The sequence below is a fragment of the Macaca nemestrina genome, chromosome 7, assembly GCF_043159975.1.
Source record: "Macaca nemestrina isolate mMacNem1 chromosome 7, mMacNem.hap1, whole genome shotgun sequence".
Lineage (NCBI taxonomy): Eukaryota > Metazoa > Chordata > Mammalia > Primates > Cercopithecidae > Macaca > Macaca nemestrina.
The window spans coordinates 176794128-176815161 of record NC_092131.1 but is presented as its reverse complement, the minus strand read 5'-3'; the positions used below and the strand labels follow the sequence as shown (position 1 = coordinate 176815161).

General features: G+C 44.9%; 1 protein-coding gene and 1 long non-coding RNA gene across 10 annotated transcripts in view; both read right to left on the bottom strand.

The window, feature by feature from the left end:
- Positions 1–21034, bottom strand: part of LOC105497446 (gamma-aminobutyric acid type A receptor subunit gamma3) — a 560409-nt gene that overhangs the window by 424904 nt on the left and 114471 nt on the right. Inside the window, exon 1 of one of the 5 annotated variants that reach the window (XM_071067302.1) lies at positions 16532–16790. The exons of 3 other annotated variants lie outside the window; for them this stretch is intronic. The gene's annotated coding sequence lies outside the window, so the exon portion shown is untranslated. Of the gene's footprint in view, positions 1–16334; positions 16460–16531; positions 16791–21034 lie in introns of those variants that run through there. One more of the 5 variants, XM_071067303.1, reaches the window with a different exon arrangement.
- On the bottom strand, positions 4741–16478 carry LOC139355516 (uncharacterized). Of its 5 annotated transcripts, none has more exons than XR_011606289.1 (4): positions 16344–16478; positions 10990–11029; positions 8736–8849; positions 4741–7656 (listed from the first exon to the last, which is right to left on the bottom strand). It is a non-coding gene; the product is annotated as an uncharacterized lncRNA (long non-coding RNA). The 5 variants fall into 5 exon arrangements; XR_011606286.1 differs by lacking the exon at positions 10990–11029 and adding an exon at positions 11791–11866 and having other exon boundaries at positions 4742–7656; positions 8736–8918; positions 16344–16474; XR_011606287.1 differs by having other exon boundaries at positions 4743–7656; positions 8736–8918.

The following is a 21034-nucleotide window of genomic DNA, read 5'->3' as shown; positions in this document are numbered from 1 at the left end:
GCATTTTTTCATGTGTCTGTTGGCTGTATGAATGTCTTCTTTTGAGAAATGTCTGTTCATATCCTTTGCCCACTTTTTGATGGGGTTGTTTGTTTTTTTCTTGTAAATTTGTTTGAGTTCTTTGTAGGTTCTGGATATTAGCCCTTTGTCAGATGAGTAGATTGCAAAAATTTTCTCCCATTCTGTAGGTTGCCTGTTCACTCTGATGGTAGTTTCTTTTGCTGTGCAGAAGCTTTTTAGTTTAATGAGATCCCATTTGTCAATTTTGGCTTTTGCTGCTGTTGCTTTTGGTGTTTTAGACATGAAGTCTTTGCCCATGCCTATGTCCTGAATGGTACTACCTAGGTTTTCCTCTAGGATTTTTATGGTATTAGGTCTAACATTTAAGTCTCTAATCCATCTTGAATTAATTTTCGTATAAGGAGTAAGGAAAGGATCCAGTTTCAGCTTTCTACTTATGGCTAGCCAATTTTCCCAGCACCATTTATTAAATAGGGAATCCTTTCCCCATTTCTTGTTTCTCTCAGGTTTGTCAAAGATCAGATGGCTGTAGATGTGTGGTATTATTTCTGAGGACTCTGTTCTGTTCCATTGGTCTATATCTCTGTTTTGGTACCAGTACCATGCTGTTTTGGTTACTGTAGCCTTGTAGTATAGTTTGAAGTCAGGTAGCGTGATGCCTCCAGCTTTGTTCTTTTGACTTAGGATTGTCTTGGAGATGCGGGCTCTTTTTTCGTTCCATATGAACTTTAAAGCAGTTTTTTCCAATTCTGTGAAGAAACTCATTGGTAGCTTGATGGGGATGGCATTGAATCTATAAATAACCTTGGGCAGTATGGCCATTTTCACAATATGGATTCTTCCTATCCATGAGCATGGTATGTTCTTCCATTTGTTTGTGTCCTCTTTTATTTCACTGAGCAGTGGTTTGTAGTTCTCCTTGAAGAGGTCCTTTACATCCCTTGTAAGTTGGATTCCTAGGTATTTTATTCTCTTTGAAGCAATTGTGAATGGAAGTTCATTCCTGATTTGGCTCTCTGTTTGTCTGTTACTGGTGTATAAGAATGCTTGTGATTTTTGCATATTAATTTTGTATCCTGAGACTTTGCTGAAGTTGCTTATCAGCTTAAGGAGATTTTGGGCTGAGACAATGGGGTTTTCTAAATATACAATCATGTCATCTGCAAACAGGGACAATTTGACTTCTTCTTTTCCTAACTGAATACCCTTGATTTCTTTCTCTTGCCTGATTGCCCTAGCCAGAACTTCCAACACTATGTTGAATAGGAGTGGTGAGAGAGGGCATCCCTGTCTTGTGCCGGTTTTCAAAGGGAATTTTTCCAGTTTTTGCCCATTCAGTATATTGGCTGTGCGTTTGACATAAATAGCTCTTATTATTTTGAGGTACGTTCCATCAATACCGAATGTATTGAGCGTTTTTAGCATGAAGGGCTGTTGAATTTTGTCAAAAGCCTTTTCTGCATCTATTGAGATAATCATGTGGTTCTTGTCTTTGGTTCTGTTTATATGCTGGATTGTTTATTGATTTGCGAATGTTGAACCAGCCTTGCATCCCAGGGATGAAGCCCACTTGATCATGGTGGATAAGCTTTTTGATGTGCTGCTGAATCCGGTTTGCCAGTATTTTATTGAGGATTTTTGCATCGATGTTCATCAGGGATATTGGTCTAAAATTCTCTTTTTTTGTTGTGTCTCTGCCAGGCTTTGGTATCAGGATGATGTTGGCCTCATAAAATGAGTTAGGGAGGATTCCCTCTTTTTCTATTGATTGGAATAGTTTCAGAAGGAATGGTACCAGCTCCTCCTTGTACTTCTGGTAGAATTCAGCTGTGAATCCATCTGGTCCTGGACTTTTTTTCGTTGGTAGGCTATTAATTATTGCCTCAATTTCAGAGCCTGCTATTGGTCTATTCAGGGATTCAACTTCTTCCTGGTTTAGTCTTGGAAGAGTGTAAGTGTCCAGGAAATTATCCATTTCTTCTAGATTTTCCAGTTTATTTGCATAGAGGTGTTTATAGTATTCTCTGATGGTAGTCTGTATTTCTGTGGGGTCGGTGGTGATATCCCCTTTATCATTTTTTATTGCATCTATTTGATTCTTCTCTCTTTTCTTCTTTATTAGTCTTGCTAGCGGTCTGTCAATTTTGTTGATCTTTTAAAAAAACCAACTCCTGGATTCATTGATTTTTTGGAGGGTTTTTTGTGTCTCTATCTCCTTCAGTTCTGCTCTGATCTTAGTTATTTCTTGCCTTCTGCTAGCTTTCGAATGTGTTTGCTCTTGCTTCTCTAGTTCTTTTAATTGTGATGTTAGAGTGTCAATTGTAGATCTTTCCTGCTTTCTCTTGTGGGCATTTAGTGCTATAAATTTCCCTCTACACACTGCTTTAAATGTGTACCAGAGATTCTGGTATGTTGTATCTTTGTTCTCATTGGTTTCAAAGAACATCTTTATTTCTGCCTTCATTTCGTTATGTACCCAGTAGTCATTCAGGAGCAGGTTGTTCAGTTTCCATGTAGTTGAGCGGTTTTGATTGAGTTTCTTAGTCCTGAGTTCTAGTTTGATTGCACTGTGGTCTGAGAGACAGTTTATTATAATTTCTGTTCTTGTACATTTGCTGAGGAGTGCTTTACTTCCAATTATGTGGTCAATTTTGGAATAAGTGTGATGTGGTGCTGAGAAGAATGTATATTCTGTTGATTTGGGGTGGAGAGTTCTATAGATGTCTATTAGGTCTGCTTGCTGCAGAGATGAGTTCAATTCCTGGATATCCTTGTTAACTTTCTGTCTCGTTGATCTGTCTAATGTTGACAGTGGAGTGTTGAAGTCTCCCATTATTATTGTATGGGAGTCTAAGTCTCTTTGTAAGTCTCCAAGGACTTGCTTGATGAATCTGGGTGTTCCTGTATTGGGTGCATATATATTTAGGATAGTTAGCTCTTCCTGTTGAATTGATCCCTTTTCCATTATGTAATGGCCTTCTTTGTCTCTTTTGATCTTTGATGGTTTAAAGTCTGTTTTATCAGAGACTAGTATTGCAACCCCTGCTTTTTTTTGTTCTCCATTTGCTTGGTAAATCTTCCTCCATCCCTTTATTTTGAGTCTATGTATGTCTCTGCGTGTGAGATGGGTCTCCTGAATACAGCAGACTGATGGGTCTTGACTCTTTATCCAGTTTGCCAGTCTGTGTCTTTTAATTGGAGCATTTAATCCATTTACATTTAAGGTTAATATTGTTATGTGTGAACTTGATCCTGTCATTATGATATTAACTGGTTATTTTGCTCGTTAGTTGATGCAGTTTCTTCCTAGCCTCGATGGTCTTTACATTTTGGCATGTTTTTGCAATGGCTGGTACCGGTTGTTCCTTTCCATGTTTAGTGCTTCCTTCAGGGTCTCTTGTAAGGCAGGCCTAGTGGTGACAAAATCTCTAAGCATTTGCTTATCTTTAAAGGATTTTATTTCTCCTTCACTTATGAAACTTAGTTTGGCTGGATATGAAATTCTGGGTTGAAAATTCTTTTCTTTAAGAATGTTGAATATTGGCCCCCACTCTCTTCTGGCTTGTAGAGTTTCTGCCGAGAGATCTGCTGTTAGTCTGATGGGCTTCCCTTTGTGTTTTGTGGGTAACCCGACCTTTCTCTCTGGCTGCCCTTAAGATTTTTTCCTTCATTTCAACTTTGGTGAATCTGACAATTATGTGTCTTGGAGCTGCTCTTCTCGAGGAGTATCTTTGTGGCGTTCTCTGTATTTCCTGGATTTGAATGTTGGCCTGCCCTACTAGGTTGGGGAAGTTCTCCTGGATGATATCCTGAAGAGTGTTTTCCAACTTGGGTCCATTTTCCCCCTCACTTTCAGGCACCCCAATCAGAAGTAGATTTGGTCTTTTTACATAATCCCATACTTCTTGCAGGCTTTGTTCATTTCTTTTTCTTCTTTTTTCTTTTGGTTTCTCTTCTCGCTTCATTTCATTCATTTGATCCTCAATCGCTGATACTCTTTCTTCCAGTTGATCAAGTCGGTTACTGAAGCTTGTGCATTTGTCACGTATTTCTCATGTCATGGTTTTCATCTCTTTCATTTCGTTTATGACCTTCTCTGCATTAATTACTCTAGCCATCAATTCTTCCACTTTTTTTTCAAGATTTTTAGTTTCTTTGCGCTGGGTACGTAATTCCTCCTTTAGCTCTGAGAAGTTTGATGGACTGAAGCCTTCTTCTCTCATCTCGTCAAAGTCATTCTCCGTCAAGCTTTGATCCGTTGCTGGCGATGAGCTGCGCTCCTTTGCCAGGGGAGATGCACTCTTATTTTTTGAATTTCCAGCTTTTCTGCCCTGCTTTTCCCCCATCTTTGTGGTTTTATCTGCCTCTGGTCTTTGCTGATGATGGTGACGTACTGATGGGGTTTTGGTGTAGGTGTCCTTCCTGTTTGATAGTTTTCCTTCTAACAGTCAGGACCCTCAGCTGTAGGTCTGCTGGAGATTGCTTGAGGTCCACTCCAGACCCTGTTTGCCTGGGTGTCAGCAGCAGAGGCTGCAGAAGATAGAATATTGCTGAACAGCAAGTGTACCTGTCTGATTCTTGCTTTGGAGGCTTCCTCTCAGGGGTGTACTCCCCGCTGTGAGGTGTGGGGTGTCAGACTGCCCCTAGTGGGGGATGTCTCCCAGTTAGGCTACTCGGGTCAGGGACCCACATGAGCAGGCAGTCTGTCCCTTCTCATATCTCAACCTCCGTGTTGGGAAATCCACTGCTCTCTTCAAAGCTGTCAGACAGAGTCATTTAGGTCTGCAGAGGTTTCTGCTGCTTTTGTTGTTTATCTGTGCCCTGTCCCCAGAGGTGGAGTCTACAGAGACAGGCAGGTTTCCTTGAGCTGCTGTGAGCTCCACCCAGTTCGAGCTTCCCAGCGGCTTTGTTTACCTACTTAAGCCTCAGCAATGGCGGGCGCCCCTCCCCCAGCCTCGCTGCTGCCTTGCGGTTAGATCGCAGACTGCTGTGCTAGCAATGAGGGAGGCTCCGTGGGCGTGGGACCCTCCCAGCCAGGTGTGGGATATAATCTCCTGGTGTGCCTGTTTGCTTAAAGCGCAGTATTGGGGTGGGAGTTACCCGATTTTCCAGGTGTTGTGTGTCTCTCTTCCCCTGGCTAGGAAAAGGGAGTCCCTTTCCCCTTGCGCTTCCCAGGTGAGGCGATGCCTCGCCCTGCTTCAGCTCTCGCTGGTCGGGCTGCAGCAGCTGACCAGCACCGATTGTCCGGCACTCCCTAGTGAGATGAACCCAGTACCTCAGTTGAAAATGCAGAAATCACCCGTCTTCTGTGTCGCTCGCGCTGGGAGTTGGAGACTGGAGCTGTTCCTATTCGGCCATCTTGCTCCGCCCCGTACTGGGATATACCAGGTTTCATTGCTCATATTGATGGCTGGTGTTTTTTGTGTTTTCTTCCCCTTTGTTTCTCATTCTATTTCTCTTTTCTTATCTTTCCAGGGATTCTTAAACATTTTATGGGATTTTTTGTTTTATTTATAGTGTTTTTAGTATATGACTTATACAGTTTTCTTTGTGGTTGCTCTGGATATTACAATATGAATACATAAATGGTAGGGGCTGAATTGTGTCCCTTCAAAATTCAAATGTTGAAGTCCTACCCCCAGCACTTTAGAATGTCACTGAATTTGGAAATTGGGTCTTTAAAGAGGTGATGATGTTAAAATGAGGCCACTAGGGTAGGTTCTAATCTAATATGAAAAGAAAAATTGTAAGAAGAGAAAATTTGAACACAGGCACAAACAAACAGAGGAAACCACGCGAAGACATAAGAAGACAACAGCCAGCTATGAGCCAAGGAGAGAGGCCTCAGAAGGCACCAAATCTGATGATCTTGAACTTCCAGCTTCCAGAACGGTGAGAAAATAAAGTGCCCAGTCTGTGGTACTTGGTTATGGCAGCCCAAGCAAGTAACACAACAACTTACCACAGTCTACTGTCATCAGAGTGGCTTAGCACTTTGAGTGAAGTGTAGAAAACCTACTTCCATTTAGATCCTTTCACCGTCTCATTATTCAGATGTTATTGTCTAAGTATTTTCTCTGCATACTACATATTTTGCCCGATAATCAACATCTCATTCATCTTGCTGTTGGCAAAGCTCATTTCATTCTCTTATTCAAGGGTGTCTTTCCTGTTCTGCTGTTTGTCAAGTGAGTTTTGATCACATCCTTGGCACTTCAGACATATTACGGGACTGGGGCTAACTCATCCTATGTTGTCCCTTAAGTCCCAAGGTCCCCAGGCAATCCACCTTCTTCTTTTCCTGTGCTGGCTTGTTTCGTCATGACCAGGGACTTCTGGTCCTAAGAGGAAACCAAGAGCAAAGGGGCAGCTCCATCTTGACTGGCACTAGAAGACTCTGTGCCACGCTAGATAAAAGTATGACACATTTTATCTAGTATATGGAGGATTTTTAGGTTTCTTGAATCATTTCTTTTTGTCATTTCCCATATGGTAATTTGCCACATATGAATTCTGCAAGAATTTCTAATTTACTTGAACAAGTAGAGACTTTGCTTGTCCTACTAGACTTAGGAGACTTTTAGTACTAAATCCTGGAACAGGTTTAGGGAAGGCTCAAACTCTTTCTAAAATAATTTTGATGACAACTTTGTCAAACTTCTTATTTAAAAACTAACAAAATATTTCCTCTTCCTAATGCCCAAATCAAGTTGGCTTTAAAAAAAGGAAAATATATCTTCAAAATTAGGTCCTGAGATACTGACATTCAGTTTTGTGTGTGTGTGTGTGTGTGTGTGTGTGTGTGTGTGTGTTTGGTTTGGTTTTTTGAGCCAGAGTCTCTGTCTGTCACACTGGCTGGAGTGCAGTGGTGCACTCTCAGCTCACCGCAACCTCTGCCTCCCAGGGTCAAGCAATTCTCCCGTCTCCTCCTGAGTAGCTAGGACTACAGGCACCTGTCACCATGCCTGGCTAATTTTTGTATTTTTAGTAGAGATGGTGTTTCACCATGTTGGTGAGGCTGGTCTTGAACTCCTGACTTCAGCTGACCCACTCGCCTTGGCCTCTCAAAGTGCTGGCATTACAGATATAAGCCACCATGCCTGGCCAACATACAGTATTTTTTAAAAGACTGAATCTTCTCTTCCTATGTTTTCAGAGCATATTAACAAAAATTTAAACACTAAAATTGTGGTAACTCCAAATCATTCAGGCCTAACTCTTTATGTTACCCAGGACTTTGTTGCTACAGTTTCTTTCTTTTTTCTTTTAATTCCTTCTCTTCTTATAACACATCTGATTTAAAAAAAGGATAACAGATTTAAGAAGAAAAAAAATTAGCTAATAATGACAGCAGGCTCACAATATTATCATAATGTAATTTATCGTGGATATCCTTATTCTCCAGGGCAGCATTTCTCAAATCCTTGACAGCATGACATTTTGGGCCAGATAATCCTTAGGGAGGGACCTTTCCTGCATATTGAGGCTGCTGAGTGGCCTGCCTGGCCTTGACCCACTCACTGCCAGTAGCACACCTCCCCACGGCTGCAGCAGCAGAACACCTGTAGTCACTGCCAAAGTCTTCGCAGTGGGGACTGGGTAGGTGGGAGACAGAATCGCGCCAGTTAGGTATCTCTGCGGTAGGGTGAACAGAAAATTTAGAGAATATTATAATTAAAGCTGCAATCCTGAAAGACAAAAATGATTGGGAGGTGTTGGCAAAAGGAAGGAGAGATAAGGAGAAAGAAAGAAAGAAAGAAAAAGAGAAAAAAGAAAGGAAGTAAAAGAGGGAGGGAAGAAAGGAGGGAAGGAAGGAGGGAAGGAGAGAAGTAAAAATAACTAAAATTTTTCTATGCCTCAGGAAAAGTTGTGAATGAGGTGAGCTGTGTCTACAGGGAAGATACTCTTTCTTCCTAACCCCAGAAAAACAGGTCGGTCTTTCTAAGCCCCAAGTGCCCAGGGTCCCCAGGAACCCACACTCTTGCCTTAAAGCATCTGCAGCCTTTCTGGGCAGCTGCCTCTGCCCTTCCATTTCTTACATGCCAGGCGGCAGGACAGCATCTCCAAGTATCTGCCCACCAGAGCTCAAAGTCTGGTAGAAGGAACTGACACTAGAAACGCATTCAAGGTCAGGCACGGTGGCTCACACCTGTAACCCCAGCACTTTAGGAGGCCAAAGCAAGGAGGATCACCTGAGGTCAGGAGTCTGAGACCGGCCTGGCAAACATGGTGAAACCCTGTCTCTACTAAAAATACAAAAAAAAAAAAAAAAAAAAAGCCAGGTATGGTGGCACGTTCCTTTAATCCCAGCTACTTGGGAGGCTGAGGCAGGAGTATTGCTTGAACCCAGAAGGCAGAGGTTGCAGTGAGCCGAGATCGGGCCACTGGACTCCAGTCTTGAGCAACAGAGTGAGACTTGTTCTCAAAAAGAAAAAGAAAAAAGAAAAGAAAAGAAAAAGAAAAGAAACACATTTGTGTGGTTCCCAAGTGCTTTCATGTAGAGCTGGACACATCAGCAATAGAAAAACAGTAACAAGTGCAAAAAGAAGGTGGACAGGATCCAAAACTTGTCCCTTTTCTGACCCAGTGTGAATGTATTAATTATTGGAAACTGGTTCCAGATTTGAAAAACATGCAAACAGAAGTTAGTATCTTATAGTTATTGGTCCCTCCCGGAAGATACAAAAATGAAATGTGTACACAGAGCTACTGACAATGAGAAGGTAAATGCTGGTTCCAATTTCATGCCTTGTGCAGAGATCCTTGTCCTAAGACAATCTGAGTTTCCAGCTCAGCAGCCCTGGCTTCAAAGTCCAAAGATGAATGAGCTGTGAGCACAAACAAAGGTGAGCAATTAGCGAATCATCTCTCTGCTGGAAGATACAGTTGTCTCTGATCTGCAAAACACAGCAGAGGCACAATGATTCATCTGGCTGCCCAGATATCTGTGGACATGTTTCACCCCTTTACTGCACTAGATGCTTCTGAGCGGCAGAGACTTGCTCTGATTCCACTCAGGATGCTCAGCAGTGCTGAGCCTGGAGCCCCTACGCAGTTGTGCTCAATAAATATTTGCTAAGCTAAATGACAAACACGAGGAAAAGACACGCGGAAACCAGGAGCCGGCTCTGTGTGATGGTGCCCACTGTGAATCGTGAAAGAACAATTTGTCATGAGTTAGTATGAGCTGACTGGCTCTATTTTGCTGGGAACTGTACGTGATGAATTGGAGCATTTCCGAATGCAAGGATCTGCAGCCTGCCAGGCTGACCATATGGTGGCTGTTGATGAGATGCGACAATCCAGGTTGGGCTGAACTGCTGGAAATGGGAGAGTTGTCGTGGGTGCCCAGGAAGGGAAGGAGGGTCCTGAGGGAAATCCTGCAGCCAGGAGGAGCTCAGTTTCTGCATGCAGAGAAGGGATCAGGCGTCCATGTCTGAAAACTGGGGTTGGTGAGGAAGAGGAAGTCAGAACAGGCAGAGCCAGGAGGAAGGCACGTGCTTCCCAGACCAGGTCTCTCCTCCTGCGCTCCGCTCCGCTGGGAGGACACTAAATTCCCAGTCTCTCGCTGCTTGAAGCAAAACATCCCAACAGAAAAACCTAAGTTCAGTGAGAGAATGGGGAGCAGATGATACTTGTCTCCTCTCCCATGCTGTGGCATCATTCTCTGCTAGAAAGTGATGAGTATACACTCGGTTATAAAAATTGTGGGACAATTTTACAAATAATTAAATTATGAGAGACAACCGCATGTGATGCCACGAGGAAGGAGTTCGCTGTGAGATACCACACCTTCCGGCACACTCGCCAGCATCTACATGGAGACGGAGACCTACCCACGGGAAATCACTGTGATGAGAAACCGTGTGTTTCCCACACCTGTCTCAAGAAAGTAGATGGGGTGTGTCTTGATTTCCCGAACTCTCCTTTATCATCACAGAAGCATGTGTGTGTCTGCATACGCATTTACCAATTCTTATACCATAGCAAAGTTCTGTAATCCAGGCACTTTTGCCAAAACAACCATATAAATGCCTTCACTCAACAGAGTTTGCCAAGAGTCAGCCACACAGGGGCCTGAGCCGTTCGCTGCTGACATGACGGTGACAAGACAGTCTAAGTCCAAAGTCCTTGTGGAATTTGTTACTGAAATGTGATTTTTTTTAGAAAACTGACAATGGGAGACATCAACGTGGTGACAATCCAGCCCTGTTCAATTGCAGAGATGCTGCCTCTCAGAGGGTGGACAGCGTATTAGGCTTAGAGACTGAGGCAGAACTTTGAGGCATAGCTGTAAAGAAAAGAAACCATGGTGTAGACACAGATAATTGTGATGTGTCTTATATATAAAATAGGCTAGAAAAATGCTATTTTCTGTGTAAATTTTGTGTATGTGTGTTGTCATAATGTGTATATTGGGAAAACTATATACTAAAATGTAAATGGTAATATCTAGGATTTTTTCTTCCTTGTGCTTTTCTGTATTTTTAAATTTCAACAATAAATATCTTTCTGTAACCAGAAAAAAAAATCTTTTGAGTGCAGCATAAACACAACGTGACATAACTGCTCTCAGGCCCAGTTCCGAGGGAAGGCTCTCCCTGCTCCCTGCAGAACTGCTTCCCTCTACTTACGTTTCCTGAGTCCCAGGAATCTGGGCCTCCTTAGGCCCAGAAGCTTTTCTTAGAATCCAGGAAGGTCAATCCCATCTGTACGGCCACACTCCAAACACATTAAACCAAGATCATCTATTATCTGGGGCTGAGACTGGGAGACGCTGCTTTCTAGACTAAGCACACTGCAAACATGGAGGCAGACAACTTTTTAAGAAGGCAGCTGGTGCAGTAAAAAGCTGCAGAGCCTGAAAGTCCTCATCTGGAAACCCTCATCACCCCAAATGCCTTGGACGATGCCCTCAGGCTCTCTGGACCCTGGTCTCCAAAGGAGTAATGAGGAAATAATGCTCACCCCTGCAGCTTCTGAAGGCTTGACTGCTGCGGCCTTCACTCTAAAATGGAAAAGGCAAGCACCTGAGTCCTTGGCACAGAACCCAGGATGGGACTCATGGAAGCAGCCAGCTTAATACAGGTCTGTGGGCTGTATGGAGTAAACACTCACAGCCACTACGGGTAACTGTGTGTCTCCCCTGTGCCAAAGACTGTGCAATGTGATCTGCATGCATAAAACCAACGTCAGGTGATAGAACAGCGGCAGGAGAACTAATATTGCTATTACCATCTTTAGTTTTTAAGTGCAGGGTCATGGGGCTGAGGTGGTGTCCCATGGCACTGGCTTTGAAACCAGGTATTCTGACCAAACTGTGAGCCACTGTGCTGTGTGCCTCCCAGCATGAAGTATGGCATGAGGCCATTTACATGCTGAAGTGACCTTGATATTTAAAAAGGTGCAATAGTGTCAATGCCTTCTGAAGTTCCTTTTTGGGGGCTCTTTATGTCACTCTTTGACATACAGAGCATCCACCACACTGGAAATTGGGTTTCTATCTTGAGTGCCCAAATATTGTTGCCAAAATTTTCCAGCCTGTTATTTTTCTAAAATTTTTAAAAATAAAAATTTTAAGGGCCTTTCTTTTTACAAAAACATCAAAACTACGACCATGCATAATCTTTCTGTATGTCCAACAGAGGATCAACATTAGAGGTCAAGAGAACGCACACTCAGGACTGGACCTTGTGTATATGAACAGCAGAGTGCTCGACTCCAGCAGGGAGCCACAGGGCTTAGCAGCTCATAACAAATAGTACTTACAATGTCATGACAGTTGACTCTCAGAGAGCACCAGTGGACTGTTCAGTGCTTCATACGCTTTTCTCAGGACTCCTGACTATTATCATCATCACCACCATTGCACAGACGGGAAAACCAAGGAGGAGGGCATGTGAGGGTCTGCCCACTGTCACACAGTGTCAGAGCCAGACTGTGGCTGAATCAGCCTGGCTACAGCCCTCCACTTCATCACAGCTTTCCTGCCTCCACCTCACCAATCCAGCCACATGTGACACTGGTCTGTTCCCTTCTCATTTTACACTCCTTTCCTCGCTGGCTTCAAGCCCCAGGTGCCAGGGACACAATGCTCAGGCACTCTCTGAGTGACCACCCGTTCCAGAGGAGATCTTCTCTCTCATTCCAATGGCTGCCTGTCTAGAGGAGTCCATGCGGTAGGGTTCAGATTGGGGATGTGTGCCAGGAACACACATTAGAGAACGAGGCCCCTTCTCAGTTTCCTTTGACTGCGCCATGCAGGAATCTACAAACTCAGCTGCCAGACCAGGTCTAGTGAAAACCCAAGGAGAAGACCGTGTGGATGGAGATCCTGGCAATTATGTGGGGCTGCAGGGGGGATGCTCTCCTGGGAGGGAGAGAGCTGCTACTTGATGGATTTTTGTGAATTTAATTCCCTAATTTTGTAAAACGAAGACATTGAGCAAGTCATCTCAAAGGTCCTGCCCTTCCTGTTCTGAAAACTCCGTAATTCAACTTGCACACAAAGAAAACACGTATTTGATAAGCACATCTATTTTTCAGTGGCCGGCCTGCCTGTTGTTTTCTCCAGCACTAAATCACCCGAGATTAAGCATGGTCAGCTGCACGGCAGCCCGGGACAGCACCACATGGAGCCTCCAGAGCATCTGCTGGTTGCTGTAGACACAGGAACAACCATTAGGTGTGAGTGCTGTGGGTCCTTACACAGCAGCTACCTGACAGCAAACCACCGTCCAAGGCAGGCAGGGCCACACAGTGAGGTCTCAGACAGTGGGAGAGGAGAGCAGAGAGATGAACATGGACACATAAAAATAAGACAACAAGAGAAATAAAATGTGAAAGACACGCTCTGCCTCAGTTGCATTTATTTGGAAATGCACACACACAAAGAAACATTATTTATAAGACTCAAATCTGGGAGACCATCCCCCCTAAAGATTCCCCAGTTCTGTCAGAAAGGAAGTCAAAAACTAGTAAACCAAGTCATAACAGAAGGACATGGCTGTTGTGATCCAGACACAGAAGCCTGGGGTGAATGGGACATCAGAGGGTCAGGTGAGAGAAGAAAATGATGAGAATCTTTAAACTCCACAGTAAAAGAAGTATCATTTCATAAAACCGCGAATGTGTAAGAAAAGTTTACTTAATAGGTGTGACATCAGCAAAAGTGGTGAGGCAGGGACCTCTGAGGTGTTCCTCCTAAGAAATGCTGGAAAACTTGACAAAAGCTGGCAGAATCAACCTTACCAGCATGCTGAAAGACCGTCACGGGGTAATAACCAAGGAATGTGTGCCACTGAAACCGGGCAGGAGAACACTGCAGAACTTCAGCTTGTTGTAGCTCTGCCCCGCGACACAGTGCAGCAGCCGTCTGGAATACGGCAGGCCGAGTTTCCACGTGGACATTTCTGGAAACAGCAGAGTGGATCTTACACTCAAGGAATCACGTTTGTTGGTTTCGACCTGACAGGGGTTTCCCTGGAAAGACGTATGCAGGGAACTGACTCACAAAGAAAATGGAAAATCTGAACAGATCTAGAGCAAGCAACGAGGTTGAATCAGTGATCAAAACTTTCCAGCAAAGAAAAGCCCACGATCAGACAGCTTTTCTGGGAATCCTACCAACTATTTAACGAAGAATCAACACCAGTCCTTCTCAAACTCTTCCAAAAATAGGAGAGGAGGAAACTTCTCTTTCTATGAGGTCATCATTACAAAGCCAGGCAAAGACATCACAAGAAAAGAAAACTACAGAACAATATCCCCTATGAATATATATGCAAAAATCTTTAACACAATGCTAGCAAACTGAATCCAGGAGCATTTAAGGGATTACATGTCATGACAAAGTGGGATTTATCCCAGAAACGCAACAGTCATTCAATATACAAAAGTTAATGCAATACATCACATTAACAGAATGAAGAGGAAAAAAATGATCAATTCAATTGATACCAAAAAAGGAACTCACAAGGTACATTATCTGTTGATGAAAAATTAACTCAATAAACTAGAAACAGAACTTCCCCAACATGATAAAAAGTATGTATGAGAAATCTGCAGCTGACATCATACTCAATGACAAGACTGCACCCTTTCTCCCTTAAGAGCAGGAACCCAGACAAGTGTGCCCTCTTTTGCAACATTTGACAGGAAGTTCCAGCCAGAGCAATCAGGCAAGAAAAATAAGTAAAAGGCACCCAAATTGTAAAGGAAGAAATAAAACTATCTTTGCTTACATATCATATGCCCTCATATGTACAAAATATAAGAACACACCCACAGTTAGAGCTAATAGACAAATTCAGCAGTGTTGCAGGATACAAAATCAACTCATCAAAAATCAGTTGCACCGATTTCATATGCCAGCAATAAAAAGCCTGAAGAGGAAACACACTAGCAATAAGCAAAAGTAGGAAAACTATTTCATTTACAATAGAGTCAAAAATACTTCGGAATAATTTTAGCCAAAGAAGTACAAGTCTTGTATACTGAAAATTATCAAATGTTGAAACTTTTTTTAAAACACAAATAAATAGAAAGACATGCTAGATTCATTAGTAAAATGCAAATCAAAAACACAACCACCTCTACAGCCACTAGGATGACCACGAAACTAAAATAAAATAAGTGTTGTAGAGGATGTGGAGGAATCGGAACCCTCATGGGTTGTTGGTGGAACTGTAAAATGGTGCAGCTGCTATAGAAAACACTTTGGCAGTCTCTCAATCAGTTAAACATAGAATTCCCATATGACCCACAATTCCACTCCTAAACGCAGGTGCTGCTCAGCTTACAGTGGGGTTACCTACCGATAACCCACCATATGCTGAAAACACTGTAAGCAAAATATGCATTTAATACAACTAACCTACCAAACATCATAGCTTAGTCTAGCCTACCTTAAACATGCTCAGAGCCCTTTATTAGCCTATAGTTGGGCAAAATAATCTAACATAAAACCTACTTTATAATAAAGTGTTGAATATCACATGTAATTTATTGAAAGTGAAAAACAGAATGGTTACATGGGTACTCAAAAGTACGGTTTCTACTGAGTGTGTAGTGCTTTCCCTCCATTGTAAAGTCAAAAAATCTTAAGTCAGGGACTACCTGTCTATACACGAAAGAACTGAAAAAACAGGTGTTCAAACAAAAACTTGTACACTGATGTTCACAGCAGTTCTATTTAAAACGGCCAAAAGGTGAAAACAACTAAAACGTCCATCAACAGATGAATGGACACACACAATGTGGCATATCCATACAGTGGAATACTATTAAGCCATGAAAAGGAATGAAGTACTGACACGGGGTACAGCATGGATGATCCTTGAGAATATGACGCTGAGTGAAAGAAGCCAGTCACAAGAGGGAAGCCACATGGCATAGGATTTCATTCACATGCAATATTCAGAACGAACAAATGCACAGAGGCAGAAAGCAGACGAGTGTTTGTCCTCCTGGCAAGATGTCCTCCCTCCACATGTCCACAGCCTTCTTGCATGATCTGCCACTGTGCCCTACCCTCGGGGGTCTCCAATCCAAGAGTCTCTCTCCCCCTCCCACCCTGAGGCCTGGCAGGGGCTGCTACTACGGTCACACACGGTAGAGTCCTGGGCAAACACATGTCTCGGAACTGCCTTCAACTCTGAGTCTAGTTCCAGGGCTATGGACCCCGGCTGTACCCTAGAGTCACCTGGGGAGGTGACTGAACCATGCTAATGCCAGGCTGCCCTAGAGACTAGACTCAGAATGTGGACAAGAAGCCTCTGGTGTGCTCCCCACAGAGGACACAGCAGCCTGCACCCTCTTCCCAAAGTGTCTATACCATAGGGACTGCAGGCAGCACGTCCACCTCGCTTTTCCCGGTTGCCTGCAGACGGGCTGCCCTCTCCAATCCAAGGGAATCTCGCGCTCTGTGGGTTCCGCAGCTGATTCCCCAACGCTTGGCCACCGTTCCGCCTTCCCTGCGGCTCCTCCTGACCCCAAGGCCCTGCTTCCTGTCCATTCTTTGCACCCACAAGTCTGGTCCTTCCAGGGTCCTTCCTGCCCTATGGCCCCCGCTCTTATCTTCCGGAGGATGTGCCTTGCTCCTGGTCATTGCCCAGGCCTTGCGAACCGACATTCTGCTCTCAGACGCCCTGCTCGGGGCTCCAGAGCCCGGCACCAGCCAGCCTGAGACCCCCAGGCTCTCCCGTGTTCATCCGGCTTCGCTGCCCTGGACCCGGCACAGCCCCGCTCCCCTCCACCCCAGCCAAGGCTGTGATTCTCCCCGTCCGCCCCCCCCCGCCCCGCCAACGGCTCACCCCGTCTACCCTCAGAGTCCTCCACGGCAAAGTGCAGCCCGGCCGCGTCCGGCACTCACAGGGCTTGGCTCCGGGTCCCCACCCAAATCTCACCCACACCCAAACTGCGAGGGGCCGGGTGGGAGGTGCCTGGATCGTGGCGGCGGTTTCCCCCTCCCCCCACGCCGCTCTCCATAGTGCGTCCTCGGGTTGTTTACCTTCTCCGGGGCTCGCGCTCTCCCGCCACGTGACCGCCTTTTTCCGCCACGACGGAGTTTCCCGAGGCCTCGCAGTCCGGCCTGCGCGCTGGGAGCCAACGAAACCCCTTTCCCGCGTCGGTTGCTCCGTCTCAGTTCTTCACAGCAGCGTGAGGCCCTCACACAGGCCGCGGTCACCCCCAGCCTGCCCGGCACGCGGCCCCCGCCAGAGGAAGGCCCCCGGCCCTGCCTCCCACCAGCGTCTGCCTCTGAAGAGCGCGCCCTTTCCTTCTCCTAGGGCTTCCCCCGGCCCTCCAGGCGCCGGAACCAGGAACCCAGCTTTATCCACCACCTCCCACTGCGGCCTCTCCCCCGTCTCCCATCGGCCCCCGCGCCACCCCGCCCCCAGCGCTCCCAGAACGCACCGCGCCCCGTCTAAGAAACGCACGCCGGCGGCAAGGCTGCCTCTCCAGACCCTCCCACGGCCTCGGCTGCTTCAGGCCTCTCCACACACATGCATGCACACACAACCACGGCACATCACACACACATACACTGCAGCACACCACACAAATATACACCTGCACACACATATCACCTATACACAGCATATCACACGCACATATATACACATGCACACACGTATCACATATACACAGCATATCACACACACATACACAGCATATCACACCCACACTTATATACACATGCACACACAACCACGGCACATCACACACACATACACTGCAGCACACCACACAAATATACACCTGCACACACATATCACCTATACACAGCATATCACACACACATATATACACATGCACACACGTATCACATATACACAGCATATCACACACACATACACAGCATATCACACCCACACTTATATACACATGCACACACAACCACGGCATATCACACACACACACTGCAGCACACCACACAAATATACACCTGCACACACATATCACCTATACACAGCATATCACACACACATATACACACATGCACACACGTATCACATATACACAGCATATCACACACACATACACAGCATATCACACCCACACTTATATACACATGCACACACAACCATGGCACATCACACACACATACACTGCAGCACACCACACACACATATACACATGCACACACGTATCACATATACACAGCATATCACACACACATACACAGCATATCACACCCACACACACATATACACATGCACACACATATCACATATACACAGCATATCTCACACACACATATATACACATGCACACACATCTCACATATACACAGCATATCATACACACATATACACAGCATATCACACACACTTATATACACAGCATATCACACCCACACACACTTATATACACATGCACACACAACCACGGCACATCACACACATACACTGCAGCACACCACACAAATATACACATGCACACACATATCACATATACACAGCATATACATACACACTTATATACACAGCATATCACACCCACACACACTTATATACACATGCACACACAACCACGGCACATCACACATACACTGCAGCACACCACACAAATATACACATGCACACACATCACATATACACAGCATATACATACACACTTATATACACAGCATATCACACCCACACACACTTATATACACATGCACACACAACCACGGCACATCACACACATACACTGCAGCACACCACACGCAGACACATATCACATATACACAGCATATCACACACATATACACAGCATACACACACATGCACACACATATCACATACACAGCATATCACACATACACTTATATACACAGCATATCACACTCACACACACTTATATACACATGCACACACACAACCACGGCACATCACACACACATACACTGCAGCACACCACACACACATATACACATGCACACACATCACATATACACAGCATATCACACCCACACACACTTATATACACATACACACACATATCACATATACACAGCATATCATACACACACACATATACACAGCATATCACACACACTTATATACACATGCACACACACAACCATGGCACCTCACGCACATGCACACACACACTCCACAGCACACCACAGCACATCACACACACACACCATAGCACACCACACTCACACATGCATACACACCCCACAGCGCACCATGCACACCGCACATTACACACAAACATACACATGCACACACACTCCACAGCACCCCACACACATACACATGCACTCCACGGCACACTGCAATCTCACACACGCACTCACATTCACATACACACACATTCCACAACACATACACATACACGCATGTATAACCCACACATACACTGACATACACATGCACACACACCACATAATCACACTCATATACACACATCACACATTCATACACACACGTACCTACATATACACACACCACACACTACAGCACACCACAATCACAGGCACAAGTACATGTACACACCACACACATACATGTACACACCCACACACATACTCTCCACAGCACACCACATATGCACACAGAGACGCATGCACAGCACAATCTCACGCACTCACACACATGCATACACACGTTCACCCTGACAGGCACACACCTCAGGCCCTCATTTCTTCCTGCTTTACTTTTCCACAAAGACTTTAGCACCATGTGGCATGTTTACATGTCCTTTTTCAAAGTCATCTTGGCCCACACGTTCAAGTGTCAACCCTGTGAGTGCACAGATACTGTTCTGTGAACGGCTCTGCGGCCAGCACCCCCAGGTGGTCTGACACAAGTAGCCGTCAATAAATGCTCAGTGAGTCACTCGTCCTGCAGAGTTCAGAAGAACACGAACTCTGGACCCCGGAGTGAAGCGTGCAGGCCAGGATTCCACTCAGGCCCTTGCCCCGGCCCCATGGCGCCTCCCGTCCCCAGAGGTCAAGGCTCCCATGCCCTGGCGTGGCACAGACATGCCCGCTGCACCTCACTGAGCAGCAGCCTCGCCCGATGTCAAGTGTAGTTTCAGTCAGCTCAAACTCCCTCACTGCTGAAAACACAGACTGGAAGGGGCCTCCCAGGTCACGTCACCCATCTCTCAGTCACTCGAGCCAAGCACAGGGGCTGGCCCCGTGCAATGTGTTACCATGACAGCTCATGAAGCAATAACCCAAAGATGTGATTTGGGCACTGTGTGTTTTCTTTGGCCTGCAGACACTTTCCGGAAACGGAGGTCCGGCCTCCCCGGAGGGGTTCCTTTCCCTGTCCCTGCCCTTGTCCTGCACCCAGCTATGGACAGAACCACAGACACAGTGGCCCACAGGCACGACCCGAAGGCAAGTGCTTCACCCAGCAGGCCTTGGAGAAGCCAGGACAGCATCTCAGAGACAGCCTCCAGAACTCAAAACTCTCCCCACCAGAAACTGCTACAAACAAGACATTTTCAATCTGACAGAAATAAATCAAATCCAGACAAACCCGAATGTTTTTTGCATGCTTTACCTAAGAAACAGCAATTCAAATAAACCATTGAAAAAATGAGTGTGGAACTAACCTAAATGTATATGTTATAAAGCTTTTCATACAATAACTTCATTTTTGTTCAATTTCCTTTCCATGTTGACATTAATTACAGTTTGGACAACTTTCCATCGTATAGGTCTTTCCAATTTGAAAAGTGCTGTCATACATAGTGTTCTTTGGATTTTCAATACATGCTGGCAGGGAAGGCAGGGTAGTAACGACAGCCCTCATTTTCAGAGATAAAGCTGGGGTTCCCAGTCTAAGCTCAGTGGTGTGCCCGAGTGACACAGACAGGGACCTGGAACTGCACCTCTCCCACGACCAATGCTGCCTTTGTAAATGCGCAGAACTCTGACCTGCAGAGTCCCCAGCAGGAACAGGCTCCTCACACATGAAGGGAGGATCTTTCTTCCACTGGTGACCCTCCACCTCCTGCTCCTAGGGAATATTTTATGAACTGTTGCCTGGCATGTCGGATCCACAAATACTCATTTATCTGACTCCTTACTCCCTCTACTCCATGTCCTTTACAAAAAAAAAAAAAAGTCAAAACTCCAAAAGGTTCAATTTTGTTAAACTGTATGTAGTATTTAATCTTAAAAACCAAGGAAAGTTTAGAAGCTGATAAAACAGGAAGTTCTTACGTTGAGCTCTGCCATGTATAACGCAAATTTGGAGTTGGTTTTAAGTTCTTCAATGCAATGTTTAAAATGTTAGTTACCATAAAGTACACGGGTCACTATTCTGAATCTAAAAGCAGGACATATCCAAACAGCATAGACGATCATTGTAGATTTGCAGATCATCGGAAGGATTTCAATATACCAAAATAATATGCTAGGGAGAAAAAAGCTGAACAATTTTTATAGTATTTTAAAATTAGCATTTTAATATTTTTAAATTAACTGAACCTTGCGGCTACCTCCCTCCAATGCAGGCCTGTGTTGTTTCATTCAATTTCTCCCTGTCATAGGTCATCAACAAAA